Here is a 14,959-nt window from a genome sequence, read left to right as displayed (position 1 = left end):
ATTTGCACTGTTGGCAGCAGTGTAAATTTGTTCAGCCGCTGTGGAAAACAGTGTGGCAATTCCTCCAGGATATAGAACTAGAAATACCATTTGACCCAGCTATCCCATGACTGAGTATATACCCAAAGGTTTATAAATCGTTCTGTTATAAAGACACATGCACACATGTTTATTATAGCACTGTTTACAATAGCAAAGACTTGGAACCAACCCAAATGCCCATCAATGATAGACTGGATAAAGAAAATGTGGCACATATGCACCGTGGAATACTATGCAGCCATAAAAATGGGTGAGTTCATGTCCTTTGCAGGGACATGGATAAAACTGGAAACCATTCTCAGAAAGCAAGAACAGAGAACCAAACACTGCATGTTCTCACTCATAAGTGGGTGTTGAACAGTAAGAACACAGGGACACAGGGAGGAGGGGAACATCACACACCAGGGCCTCTAAGGAGGAGAGGGGGCTAAGGGAGGGATAGCAGTGCGGGGGAGGGATAACAGGATAAATACCTAATGTAGCTGACGGGGATGCATGCAGCAAACCACATAGCACATGTATACCTATGTAACAAACATGCATGTTCTGCATATGTATCCCAGAACTTAGTATAATTTTTAAAAACAAATAAATCAGATGCATTCTTGTTATGCTGCCCAGGTGGTTCTCAAACTTGGCTCAGGCAACCTCAAACTCCCAATTAGCTGGGACTATAGATGTATATCACCACACCCAGCTATTTTTTATGCAGTTGTTAGTATGTTAGTCTCACTACAGAATCAATAATATAAGTAGAGGAACAATCTCTCCTACCAAGTATGTAATACCCAATTAATGTGTGTCCAAGAAAAAGAGTTATATGCTATTTGTTGTACAGTTTTTCCAACTAAAAGGTTCCAGGGAGATTCCATGATTACAAGTAATTGGATCCACTGAAGATTTATACTGGCAAAAATATAGATATCACACTAGTATGATTTAAAAGTCATAGTATTAACATTTATCTAATTAAACCTTAACCAAATTTCATATTTTCTCTATTGGGGAAAGCATTTTCTAATGTGATTTTTCTGTTGCTATGTATCTTCCAGTTCATTTTTGTTCAGCCCCCACCCTGTCACAATACTTTTTAATCTTCTGTTAGTTACCAACATTAAATAAAATTTTTTAGTCAATGAGCCATATGTGTAAGGTTTTCTCTGACCAACTTTCCATAACCATCATAAAACAGTAACAGGGAAACCACTGCTAAATTTTTAAAAAGTAAATACTATGCAAAAGTTTACTGAGTGAGAAAATTTTACAAGAGACCACTTTACCTTAGTAGTAACAGTCAAGTTTTCATCATCTGGTTTAGGGCCTGAATCCACACACAGTTCGTGGAAAATGCTTTAGAGCAAAAATATACATTAAAAATGAGTAAGTTGATTTTTTTACTAATTTTTTTAACTGCCAGTTCATATTCAGCTTACCCCCCCCACACACACACACACACAAAAAAAATCTGGGAAAAGGTCAGCCATCTCTATATGAAATAACATTTCTTGATACAATTAAAATATGGCCTCTGTTCTAAAAATAGATTTTGGTTACCTATGTCTGCCTCTGCCTATCTAAATATATACAATGTTGAATGAAAACTGACCTTGAGCTCCATAACAGATAGTGAACAGCCAATATATTGGCAGAGCCTGACAATAATTTCTTTCACAAATTATTTGTCCTGTAGCTGAACATGAAATTCAATTAATGGATGACATAACTTTTGTTACCTAAACTAGAAGGAACCTTATGACCTAAAACAAGGTAGAAAGATACACTGTCTGTTGCCCATTATCTGTCTTTCATTAAAAGACTAATCTGTGTCACTTCAAAATGGCAGTCTTGATTCCCCAGCATGAAAACCACTTAAGGAGGTCCCAGCAACAATCTTGCATGTTCTTCACATGTACCCCAAAACCTAAAATGCAATAAAATAAATTGGAAAAAAAAAAAGAAGGTCCCAATGCTTTTCTTTGTCCTAAGAGAGTACAGAGAATCCCCTGCTATATTTGAAATGTGTGAGAGCTAAATGTACCAAAGTCTAATAACGAAGGTGTATTTTCTTATTGAGGATACCCTTCCCAGAAAGATTAGAACATTAACAATTATAAAAATCCACTTATTTTCACTCTTTAGTTCCTAACTTATGCAAGTCCACATTAACTAGTAAGCCCTTAAAAACCTTCATAGACACTCAGATAACCAACAGGAGACATTACTGGAAAAACAGAGTCCTGGCAGTTGTACCTCTATTTCCCTAAGTACTATCTAAATACCTTTCTTCCTATGGGTTCCCACTTCCAGGTTCCACTTATGCAGGGCTTCATGGCAGTCTCCAATCTTCAAATATTCAGTCTATGAAACCACAGATTCCTGAAAGGATGGCCTCAGATCACCAGGATTGAGTGCTTTATATCCCTGCTCCTGAGTAACAACCTAACTGGAGTCTACTACCAGCACAGACACACCTCCAACTACCCTCCTGAACTTCATGACTGATTTGACAGCCAGTGATGACCCTGACCCAGCCTACATGGATATGGAAAGGACATCAGTGAATTGGGAAAAGGCAGAGATGAGGCGACACCTGCCCTGGCCCACAGATCTATGTAGTTCAGCAATCTCCAGCCCATCAGCACTCAAGGAGCTCTAAGTCACCCCTCTGTAAGTCAGGATGGAATTAGATGACACCACATTTCTGTCTGCTGTAGCGACTCCTCCAAAGGTTTTAGCACCTTACAATAAAAATTTTCAAGTTTGTCAGTTCTTGATTTAAAAAGAACACAGCAATCTGTTGAGAGCTTCCTTGAACCCTCTATTTTAATGTGCCTTTGGAGATAATCCCCAGTATCTTGTGTCCTTCATCTTTATAATTTATCAGACTTGTCATAAACCCCAACATTCTAATCTCTTATTGAATAATCCATATCCAGTGTTGTTTCTCTTCAAACTCGGCCTTCCCCTGCTCATTCCATTCTTAGCCATTTCCACTGGGTTCACCAGCTAATTTCATTCTCATTCTATCTACTAGGTGCACCAGATTCACTCCCCCTTTGTATTATTAAAACACATGCCAGGCCAGGCATGGTGGCTCACACCTGTAATCTCAGCACTTTGGGAACCTGAGGCGGGCAGATCACCTGAGGTCAGGAGTTCGAGACCAACATGGAGAAACCCTGTCTTTACTAAAACTACAAAATTATCCAGGCATGGTGGTGCATGCTTGTAATCCCAGATACTCAGGAGGCTAATGCAGGAGAATCGCTTGAACCTGGGAGGGCGAAGTTTGCGGTGAGCTGAGATTGTGCTATTGCACTCCAGTCTGGCAACAGGAGCGAAACTCTGTCTGAAAAAAACAAAACAAAAATGCCAATAGANAAAAAAAAAAAAAAAAAAGGAAGAGTACTGGGCTTTAAAACGAGTTCAAATCTCATTTCTACCACGTCTTATGTCCACAAAAAAATCATCCTTATCTCTTTGAGTCTCAAGTTCTCTATCTAGAAAATCATTTGACCAGAACATTCAACACAGACTGAAGTACTAGAAGATATTTTAATTAGTCCTAAGATTCCTTAAATTTCTGTAATTTTATGTGCTTTTGGTTCTGTCTATAGGAAAATTGGGAATACATAGCCAGCAGAATTTGAAAACAATAAAAAACACCAAGGAAGAAAAGTCATGGATAAAGAAAAAAAAATAATAAAGCATTATGGAAGTAGGCAGAAATACTAGCCTAAACAGAAAACAAAACTGGGAAGTTAAATAATTTCTCTCCAAGGCTTGCCAAATCTTGGTTTTGTAAACCTATGGCCAAACCTTTACGCTGCCCTAAAGGGTTTGATGGTTAATTTAAAAAATAAATATAAAAGGATGCTGGTTACCACAAAAATTGTCAAATTAGGACAAACTCAAGGACTAACCTCATCTCTAACAGTAACCTAAAATAAGAGTTTAACTTATTTAAACTCATTAGACATTAATTAAAATCATCTGATTAATCTTATTCAGACCTATATCTTGATCAAAGTGCTGCACAGATATCTCTATCAATCTGTGCTGAGGAGGAAGAGAACAGATTTGAAAGCCAGTTAGGCTGACGGTCAAACTGTGTGTCAGCTACTTTGTAAGCTATGGGATCATGATCACATTCGTCAACCTCTCTCTAAACCACAGTTGTCTATTTAATAAACAGTAGGTTATAAGAAAACAAATGTTTTGATGGCTTTATGAGATAAATGCATGGCACATAATAGGGTATTTAGCCCAGAATACCACACTCAATAGATACTAGTTTCTTCCATCTATATTCTTAGTTAACATAATTTTTTAAATATGTAAAATCCTACCTGACTGCAGATTCAACAGAACTCCCAGAATCTATTAAAGAAAAAATGCATTTTAAATCAATAATGTATAGAATATTAAAACCATAAGAAAGTACGGTGATACATGCCTGTAATTTCAACTGTTTGGGGGGTTGAGGAAGGAGGATCACTTGAGAAACCCAGAAGTTTGAGACCAGTTTAGGAAACACAGCAAGACTACCTTCATAAAAAGTATGCACAGTTATGTACCTGGTTTAGACCATTTTTCTTTTAAGTATAGGACTGATGCTTTGTTACAAAGCATTCATCTGGGAGCATACCTGGGACTTTATTAGCATTAATATAAATTATACCTATTGGTATGTAATTAATGCCGTGAGAACTCTTCCCTTACTTTGTATTTCTTCAATGCAAAGAAGAATAAATTTATCAAAATTTCATATCTACAAGTGAACTGCAGTATGCAAGTCATCCTAGCCAAACCCTATGAAATTGGCTAAAAATGGTATTGTTAGCAGAACAGGTGGAATGAGTGACCAGTGTCAAACAGCATGATTTCTGGACTAAAATATGAGGGGGGCAGTTAAAATCAGAGTAAACAGCCATACCCCTTATCTACTTTATGTGTGGAAAAGACACACTTGCCAAGTTTTTCTCTGCTGTCACACCACAGCAACAATCAACAAAAAAGGCGGCTTCTGTGACCAAACATGTGGAGAGGTTTTCCCCATCAACAAGCAAGCAATCACTTCTGCAGATGACACAAACTGGGTGTCATCTAATTCAGTTCTCTTCCTCTGTCTGCAGATAGCATCAGATGCCACAGATAAAGGGCTCAGTCCCATGAGACTGCCTCCCTCTATCAGTCCTAAGTCTGAAACTCCAGATATTTGGACCAATCGGCTTCAAATTGAGGTTCCCAGGACTCCCTCTTTGGGTTAAATTGAATTGCTGGAATGGCTCAGAGTACTCAGGGAAACACACTTACCAGTATACTATGAATGACATTACAAAAGGTACAGATGAAGAGATGCATAATGCAAAGTATGGGCCTAATGGCAGAGAGATTCCATGCCCTCTCAGGACACACCACCTTCCAGGAACCTCCATGTATTCAGCGATCTGGAAGCTCACCAAGCCCAGTCCCTTTGGGTCTTTATGAAAGCTTTAATACATAGGCATCACTAATTAATCACTGGCTGTTAGGGACTGACAACCTTCAGCCCTTCTGTCCTCCCCAGAGTTTGCAGAGTGAGACAGAAGATCTCAACCCTTTAATCAGTCATGTCTTCAGGACGGTGACCAGTTCCCATCCTAGGAGCTTCCAGCCATCAATCATTAGCATACCAAAAGACATCACTTTGGAAATTCTAGAGTTTAAGAATTGTACACCAAGAAATGAGTCAAACAGATTTTACATCTGCAGTTTTGAATTATGTGGTTACAGATACTAATAGTTAACTGTATTCCAAACATTACATTGAAAACTCCAGAAATAAACAAGTCATAAGTGTTAGTGTGCCAATCTGAGAAGCACAATACAATCATGAGCTATTGCCCTCTATCCATCCCAGGATGTCAATCATTCCTTTGTCCAGTGAATTCACACTGCATATGCTGTCCAGCCACTAGTCATCAACATGGTCTCCTCCTGCATCCAGCTATCAACATCATTAAGGCCTGAAGGTCCAGGAACACTTAAAGCTGATCATCTTTTTTCTGACTTAGAGTCAGGGGGTGAATAGGGGCCTAACAGTACATGACAATGCCTACATCATTCACCTCACTTCATCTCACCACACAGGCATTGTATCACTTCACATCATCACAGGAAAAGGGTGAGAACCATACCATATATTTTAAGAGGCCACATTCAAATAACTTTAATGACAGCATGTTGCTATAATTTTCCATTTCATTATTAGTTATTAATTTCTTACTATGCCTAATTTATCAATTTAACTTTATCATAGATATGTAAGTATAGGAAAAAAAGTGAGTGAGTCAGTACTATTTGTGCTTTCAGGCATTCACTGGGGCTTTTGAGTGTATCTCCCACAGTTAAGGGGGAACTACTGCACTTTGTTGTAACACAACACAGTCTCTCTAGCTCTTCAGTTAAAACTATTCAGTTTAGGATAAAACACCTTATCACCAGAAGTCAGCAAAACATAGGAATCAGACCAGAAACAGGGATTCTTGCAAAAACTTTCCAGCTGCCAGTGGAGAAGAGCTCAAGAGATACTAATGTGTTACTCTGGCCAATACTCTTGGGGAAGGTGCTGGGTGTTTTTACTTAGTTGTAGCTATGTGCTCTGCCCTACATATAACAAGGCCCAAATTCACCTGCCATTTTACTTCCCAACCAAAAGAACCACTGGAAAGATTACTGCTTTAAGAGCTTATCCACTCTGAACCACATCACAGAACAATACTCTGTCTCAAAAACAACAGCAACAAAAAAATAAACCCAGTTGTTCCCATGTAAAAATAAGTCTAGGTCCACACTAGAGCTGAAGAGTTTACAGTGCCATGAGACAGGACAGAAATATATTAAAAAATTATATTCCTGCTCTCTGTAGAAATAAAACTGTTCAATTTAAGCTTTTGTAAGACAAGAAAAGAGCAAAAAATGCAAAAGTAAAACTTGAAAGGCCATTTCATCATCAAGGGCTCATGATCACGAGACATTCACAAACTATATATATTGTGCAAAACAATGGTTCTGAATTTTGATATGAGTACGTTGCAGTTTCATTCGAGGATGTCCAAGAGGTCAAATAAGAGAATGTCATTTGCTATTTTCAGTCTTTTTTTTTTTTTTTTCTCTTTAGAGAACAGTAAACCTCTTTAGAGAAATGAGTTGTCATAACTTCATAGGCTACAGGCTCATGAGTCATAATTCTAAGGGCATTTGTAAAATATGGTGGTGAATGCTTGCATTCTGAACTTCTCAGCCTTAAACTCTCATATTAAATATTCGCAGATACTTAAATATTCGCAGATACGTAAATATTCGCAGATACAAACTGATTAAACAAAAGCCCATTTTAATCTGATATTATTTTTCTTTTTCTTTTTTTGTTTGAAACAGTCTTTTTCTGTTGCCAGACTGGAGTGCAGTGGCACAATTTTGGCTCACTGCAACCTCTGCCTCCCGGATTCAAGTGATTTCTGTGCCTCAGCCTCCCAAATAGGTGGGACTACAGGCATGCACCATCATGCCCAGCTAATTTTTTATATTTTAATAGAGATGGAGTTTCACCATGTTGGCCAGGATGGTCTTGATCTCCTGACCTCGTGATCTGCCCACCTCAACCTCCCAAAATGCTGGGATTACAGGTGTCAGCCACCATGCCCAGCCCATTTTTCTTTTACTCTTTTTTTTTTTTTTTCATTTATCAGCAACAGGAGAGTCTAATTAAATGTGGTAGAGTGATATAAGGGAATACAATAAAAAGTGTAAAATGAATTAAACCAGAGCTAATCACATCAATGTGGATACATCTGGAAAATATACAAAGTACACAAAATAAAGTGACAGAAAGATATGTAAAGTGTAGAACAACTCACATTCCATTTTAGGACACAAAAATTCTGCATATTATTTCTGAGCATCACAACATAGTTAAGGATTTCAAAAGGGTATTGAAATGGAAAACAACCAATGATGTTGGTAGCCTCAATGATGTTCATGATGTTGGTCACCTCTATGAAACTTTTTTTTAAAAAACCTTTTATACCAAAAAGTCTCAAAAACAACCATTTTAAAAGACTGTCTTCCAGTTATGAATGAATAATTACTTTCCTAGTTCTTGATAATCAAAGATGCTACAAACACACCCATATGCACACCCATACGCACACATGTGCACACAGTCTGCTCATCAGAACATCTCATTGGCTTCAGATCATCAGTGTAATAACATTAACAGGAAATCTCTAAAGTTAATACAGAAACTGACATCTCAGTAAAGCTTTCCTTTAGGTAAATATCAGAACTCCAACTAGCACATAAGACACGAACTATCTCAGAGTCCCAAAATTCACTGCTTTGAATCCCTGACAAGTATAAAAATTCCATATTGGAAATGTTATGCTATTCAAAATATTAAAATAGAAATATCTGAGTTAAAATTCATATTTTTAAAATCTTGTTTTCTAATACTTCTAAATTAATTTTTATTAAGATATGGATACCAACAATAACATTTATGTCAGTGCGTTCCATGCAATTTAGAATAAAAAGAATTAGGAGTAAGAAGAATGTGAGTATTTCCAATCATTTAATGTACTTATTTCCAGCATTCCAGTTTTATTGAAAATGTACCTGCTCTCGTATGTATACATTCTTTCTTTGTACTGCTTCTCTCACAACAGCATATTCCATTTCAATGGTAGGCTGAATGGGTTTTAAAACGAAATAACTAATCAATCATATATATTTTATACAATATAAAGTTAGTAATTAAAAATAAATATACATAATTACCTTCAAGTAAGGATGTTATTCAGGAGGTGCTACAAAGCAAAGAGGACATGTTATCAATTATGTGTAGGTGTGACAGGGCCAACAAAACATTCATGCAGTGTTAGTGTCAAGCTGAGTCCTCATGCCTGGCTATGAAAATAATTACTTAAGGTTTTGAGAGTTCTTTTTGGCATCTTCTTTTCATTGCCTAGGACAGCAACGTGATGGAAATACACCGAGTAAAATAGGAATATAGGATCCCTAAATCACAAAAGTTTATATTTCAAAAGTAAGATTGTTTCAAATGCCTATAACTAAAATAGAATAGTATGGATATTAATGTGAACACATTGGGGTGATAAGGATAAAAGGGACCATTAAACAGTGGAGCAAATCATAACCTGAGAGAATCAACATCAAGGCTGATGGTGAATGCTACGGAATATTTAAACTCGAAACGTTAGAGGCATTGATGTCAGAAGACCACAAATATTTATATGTGCTTCCCCTCATCCTGTCACTTAGGAAATACACAGTTGGAATGCCAGTTCAGGTGACTGTATGATTCACCTCCCATCAAAGAAAATGTTATGAATTGATCAGCTATGATACACATTTATGAAATAAGTTTCTCAAAATTCTCATTTTCCCATACCCACATTGGCTACTAAAGCACCTACATTTCTCATATCCTCTCATTTGACCCTTTAAGAGCTCCTTGACCCAATCATGCAAGATTTAAAACACATCAAATAAACCATATAGAATAAGCTTTCAATAGCAAAGAGAAAACATTGACTTGCCACAGTCTTGATGGAAAAGAATAAACTTTTATATTTCCAAGGATCAGTGCAGTATTCGTAGAGAATGACGATTTTAGTATTCACAGAATAAATTTTATAATACGACTGCCTCTAAAATTAGCTAAGTTTGGTATGTCATTTTACTCTGTAAACCACTTTTGTAAAATAGCTATCATATCATAGAACTGGCTGAGCCCCAAAATATTAGCCAAAATGCAACTTAATCACATCTTATTCACTCATGTCAATGAAACTTCTTGCTCTGAGGCCTTACAGTTATGAAAAGAAATTAGCTGCTGTGATTTACCCCAATTCTAGCACTCCCTCCTGCCTCCAGTACTCTCCACAGCAATAATGGCTTTTGCTAGACTGGGCATACGCCCAAGGAACTGAAAGTGAGGTGTCTCAAGTTTCCTTGGTTTTAATTCTAAAGTCCCCCAACAAACATCCTCGCCCTTGCCCTTTCACAGTCCCTCTTGCTTTGCAAAAGTAATCTTTAGAACTGTCATCCTGATGCTTCTTTTCCTGCTTTTTTTAGATAATTGCGAGAATTTTTTTTTCATACTGTAAATGAATCATTTTTCATTTTCATACTGTATTCAGCAGTAGTATATACCAGTAATTTCTTTTTTCATCTCATTCTGCCTCCTCTTGGCCAGAATCCTACTTCAGAAATAAAAGGAGATTAATTCTTTCACTTGATAGTTATTTTTTTTTTTTAATTGCTGTCCAATGGTTCTTTTTCCAGATTTCTCTAAAGGAAGGCTATTTCCTTGTTATTCTGAGCTGTGTCCAAGGAACAGCGCCAACACCACCGGAGTACTCCTGAGAAGGGCAGAATCCCACACGTGCTGAATGAGAATGTCCATTTTCCAGAAGCTACTCAACTAATTCATGAAAATTTGGATGCTCTGTTCTACACTAATGTGCTTCCACATTTGTTTACCTTAATTGCCCATCTGGAACTTAGCCTCAATTTCTTCCCTGTTAAGGCAATGAATTTAATTCTGTATTATAAGCCATAATGTTTCTAGTAAACTTTTCATCAGGCTGTACCTCCTCTAACTTTCTCTTCATGAATCACAACACTATTCAATTATGTTAATCTGGCCTATATGATACTATCTGATGAAGTTATAACATTCTCTATAAAACTAAATTATGGCCATACATGGCTGACCATTTATGGTGATAATCATCTATGGCAGATAAAACACAGGTCTGTGTGGTGAGGTACCTCCATCCTTAATGCCTCTCCAATAGTGAGAATGACAGCAAGAGCAGGAAAATTTACTCTCATTCTCTGACACATTTTGGTGCTGGAAGCTGACATTACCTTCTTTCCTATTTCTATCATCCTGCTCTTCCTTCCACAAATAAATTTGACTTTACTACCCTCCTTTACATACACCTGCATACTGTTTCTTCATTTATTCCATGTACACTCTGCCTTCCTCATTCTTTCTCTCTCATTCATTTCCTCTTCCCTCTTTCCTGACTTGCCTCAGATTTTAGAGTATCTTAAAACGAAAACTAATAATTCAGCTCCTTTAATGGTACTCTCAATAGACTCAACTACTGAGTCCTGATTAGATACACAACTTACCAAAATTTTACTTCTCCTTATTATATATTTAATAGAACATTTTCTTTAGCTATTTGAATATATTGGTGCTCATATTTTTTAAAAAAAATCCATCAAATTACTTTTTAAATAAAATAGTATTCTTACCTTCTCCTTTTACATTGACTATACTGTATTTTTTTTTAAGGTCTAGGTAAAGGCTGTGACACTTTCTTGGGGATATACTGTTGAGGTAATATCAAGCATGAGTTTCCGTTTACAAAATTATAATGAGTTGCATAAAGACTTTATTAATTTTTTCTCTTTTTTTGAAAAAGGGTCTCACCCTGTCACCCAGGGCTGGAATGTAGTGGCATGATTATGGCTCACTGCAATCTCAACCTCCCAACCTCAAGTATTCTTCCCACCTCAACTTCCTGAGTAGCTGGAACTACAGGTGCATACCATCATGCTGGGCTACTTTTTTATTGTTATTTTTGTAGAGACAAGGTCTTACTGCATTGCCCAGGCTGGTCTCAAACTCCACCCCCTTTTTTTTTTTTTTGAGACAGAGTCTCACTCTGTCACCAGGTGCCAGGCTGGAATGCAGTGGCATGATCTCAGCTCACTACAACCTCCACCTCCCTGGTTCAAGCAATTCTCCAGCCTCAGCCTCCTGAGTAGCTGGGACTATAGGCGTATGTTACCACACCCAGGTAAGCTTTTTTTTTGTATTTTAGTAGAGACTGGATTTCACCATGTTGACCAGGATGGTCTCGATCTCTTGACCTCATGATCCACCCGTGTTGGCCTCCCAAAGTGCTGGGATTATAGGTGTGAGCCACCTTGCCCAGCCCACACCCCTGGTCTTAATCCTTCCACTTCTGCCTCGCAAAGAGTTGAGATAACCGATGTGCACTACCACACCTAGCACTAATCAATTTACTTAAATAAATCTCAGTTTACCCAAGTTGGTGGCTCCCTCTTATCCCAACCCTTTGCAAAACCAAGGTAGGTGGATTGCTTGAGCTTGGAATTCAAGACGAGCTTGGGCAACATAATGAGAAACTATCTCTACCAAAAAAATAAAAATAAAAATTAGGCATTGTGGTGTGTGCCTGTAATCCCAGCTACTTGGGAGGCTGATGTGGGAGGATTACTTGAGCCTGGGAGGTGGAGACTGTTGCAAGCCAAGATCATGCCACTGCACTCCAGCCTAGGCAACAGAGCAAGACTCTGTCTCACCCAAAATTTCATTTTAGTATTTTAAAACTAATTTGACTTAAAAAATAGAGAAGCATGTACTGAAAACCAAAGCATTCCAGTAGAGAATGTCATCTACGCTTTCTAGATTAGGCTCATATGTTATCTTCATATGTCCATCAACTTGCTTATCCAAGCATGGCAGCGCAAAGGAAACATATTCACAGACAAAATATTAGCATGTGCATATTTCAGTCAGGAACTAGCTTCAAAGTACCTAACTCTACTTTGCAATCTCCTCCAAACATAAGAAAACATTTAAAAAATACATATTGTCAGCCTAACGCGGTGGCTCATGCCTGTAATCCCAGCACTTTGGGAGGCTGAGGCGGGCTTATCATGAGGTCAAGAGATGGAGACCATCCTGGCCAACATGGTGAAACACCGTCTCTACTAAAAAATACAAAAATTAGCTGGGCGTGGTGGCGTGTACCTGTAGACCTGGCTACTTGGGAGGCTGAGGCAGGAGAATTGCTTGAACCCGGGAGGCAGAGGTTGCAGTGAGCCTAGATCATGCCACTGCACTCCAGCCTGGCGCCTGGTGACAGAGCAAGATTCTGTCTCAAAAAAAGAAAATACATACATACATACATACACACACAAACACACACACACACGCACACATACAGGTGCGCTGGCTTACATTTGTAATTTCAGCACTTTGGCAGGCTGACACGCATGGTCAGGAGTTTGAGAGCAGCCTGACCAATACGGTGATAACTCTGTCTCTACTAAAAATAAAAAAAATTAGCCCGGATTGGTAGTGTGCACCTGTAGTCCCAGCTACTTGGGAGGATGAAACAAGAGAATTGCTTAAACACAGGAGGCGGAGGTTGCAGGGAGCAGAGTTCAGACCACTGCACTCCAGCCCGGGTGAAAGAGCAAGACTCCATCTCAAAACTTACACACACACACACACACACTACTTGGTATAATACTTACAATATTAAAATATTTTAAATATCCTCATAAATATTTCAGTGTTAAGATATTTATGATAGAAAACTTGGAAATATGTCATATTGAGCATCAATAGAACACCATAGAAGATGCTTCCTTTAGGTTAACAAAGACTTGGAAAAACCTACATATTTTTTGATAAAATCTTTACTGATAGAAAAAAAAAAGGTTGAATAGAATGATAATTTAGTAATACAATTTTTATTTTATATTTAAATAAAAGCAAGAAAATACGTGATCAACTGCCCAACTATTCATTTTTTTATTATACTTTAAGTTCTGGAGTATATGTGCAGAACATGCAGGTCTGTTACATAGGTATACACGTGCCATGGTGATTGGCTGCATACATCAGGCCAGGGGCAGTGGATCACACCTTTAATCTTAAGACTTTGGGAGGCCAAGGTGGGTGGATTGCTTGAACCCAGGAGTTTGAAACCAGCCTGGAAAAAATGGTCAAACCCCATCTGTACAAAAGACACATAAATTAGCTGGGCATGGTGTTGCATGCCTGTAATCCCAGATAGCCAGAAGACTGAGATGGAAGGATCACGTTACCCTGGAAGGTCAAGGCTGCAGTGAGCTGAAATCACACTACTGACTGCACTAGCACAGGCAACAAAGTGATACCCTGTCAAGAAAGAAAAGAAAAGAAGAAAAAAAAAAGGAAAGAAAGAAAAGAAAAAGACTGAGAAAGAAAGAACGAACCTCAAAAGTATAGCAAACTTTCTTTAAAAGGAAAAAAAAAAAAAAAACATTTAGGAAGCATCTAAAATGTGCCAGGATTCTATTTTGTATTTGTTATACATACTGTAATCATAAAAAATAATTATGATGATGGCTTTCTGCCTATTCCAGGGTGTTAAGAGCAAAATGATGTGATCCTTTGTTCTCTCCATTCAGAATTTCCTCTTTTAGACTTTCACATGGCAGGCTCTTTCTCACCTTTAGTTGGCAGCTTAAATATCATACTTAGAGAGGCCATCTCTGACCATAGATTTCCATTCCTACTCCCATTCCCATCCTAACTACAAACTTCCTTTATATCTTCTAACATTTTCTATTTTCTTTATAGAAAGTATTTACAGTGAGAAGCATTTGCTCTTTATTTCTTTTTCTGTTCCTACTACTATAGCATAAGATCTCATCTTGTATATTCAGTGTCGCACTGACTAGCAGTTTGTGATCTATGAACAAAATTAATTCTAGGTAAAAATACTTAAAAGTTCATCAGGAAGTCTCACGTGCCAAACTGCTATGTTCCTACAGGACATCTTCAGTCCTAGTAGCCTGCCAAAACTGAACACACCGCTACCCTAAATTTAAAATCCACATGCCATTTCCTACTTTCCCATTCTTTCCTTGATGCTACAGCCATTTTATTGTCCTTCAGTTTACAAAAGTTTCCTCAAGATTCTTTAAGTCACTGAATACTGAATACTGCTGTGATCATTTTGTCTCACATTTGTAAACCTATTTTCCAGTTTACAAATGTTTTTACATTTCCCACTACTTTTGTTCATTACAC

The 14,959-nt window shown here is 37.7% G+C and overlaps 1 protein-coding gene and 1 long non-coding RNA gene across 2 annotated transcripts in view; one reads left to right on the top strand and one right to left on the bottom strand.

Annotated features, from left to right (window-relative positions):
- LOC108296177 (canalicular multispecific organic anion transporter 2-like) overlaps positions 1 to 11,566 on the top strand; it is a 65,465-nt gene extending 53,899 nt beyond the window's left edge. Inside the window, exon 7 of the mRNA XM_037734926.1 lies at positions 10,393 to 11,566. The gene's annotated coding sequence lies outside the window, so the exon portion shown is untranslated. The remainder of the gene's footprint in view (positions 1 to 10,392) is intronic.
- The window catches only part of LOC119469517, a 17,779-nt gene continuing 3,339 nt past the window's right edge, over positions 520 to 14,959 (bottom strand). Inside the window, exons 2-3 of the long non-coding RNA XR_005198335.1 lie at positions 2,322 to 3,143; positions 520 to 1,392 (exon numbers count right to left, since the gene is read on the bottom strand). This is a non-coding gene — a long non-coding RNA (uncharacterized LOC119469517). The remainder of the gene's footprint in view (positions 1,393 to 2,321; positions 3,144 to 14,959) is intronic.

The sequence above is a fragment of the Cebus imitator genome, unplaced genomic scaffold (genome assembly GCF_001604975.1).
Source record: "Cebus imitator isolate Cc_AM_T3 unplaced genomic scaffold, Cebus_imitator-1.0 Scaffold688, whole genome shotgun sequence".
Classification (NCBI taxonomy): domain Eukaryota; kingdom Metazoa; phylum Chordata; class Mammalia; order Primates; family Cebidae; genus Cebus; species Cebus imitator.
The sequence above is the reverse complement of the archived record's forward strand: the minus strand, read 5'-3'. Positions and strand labels throughout refer to the sequence as shown.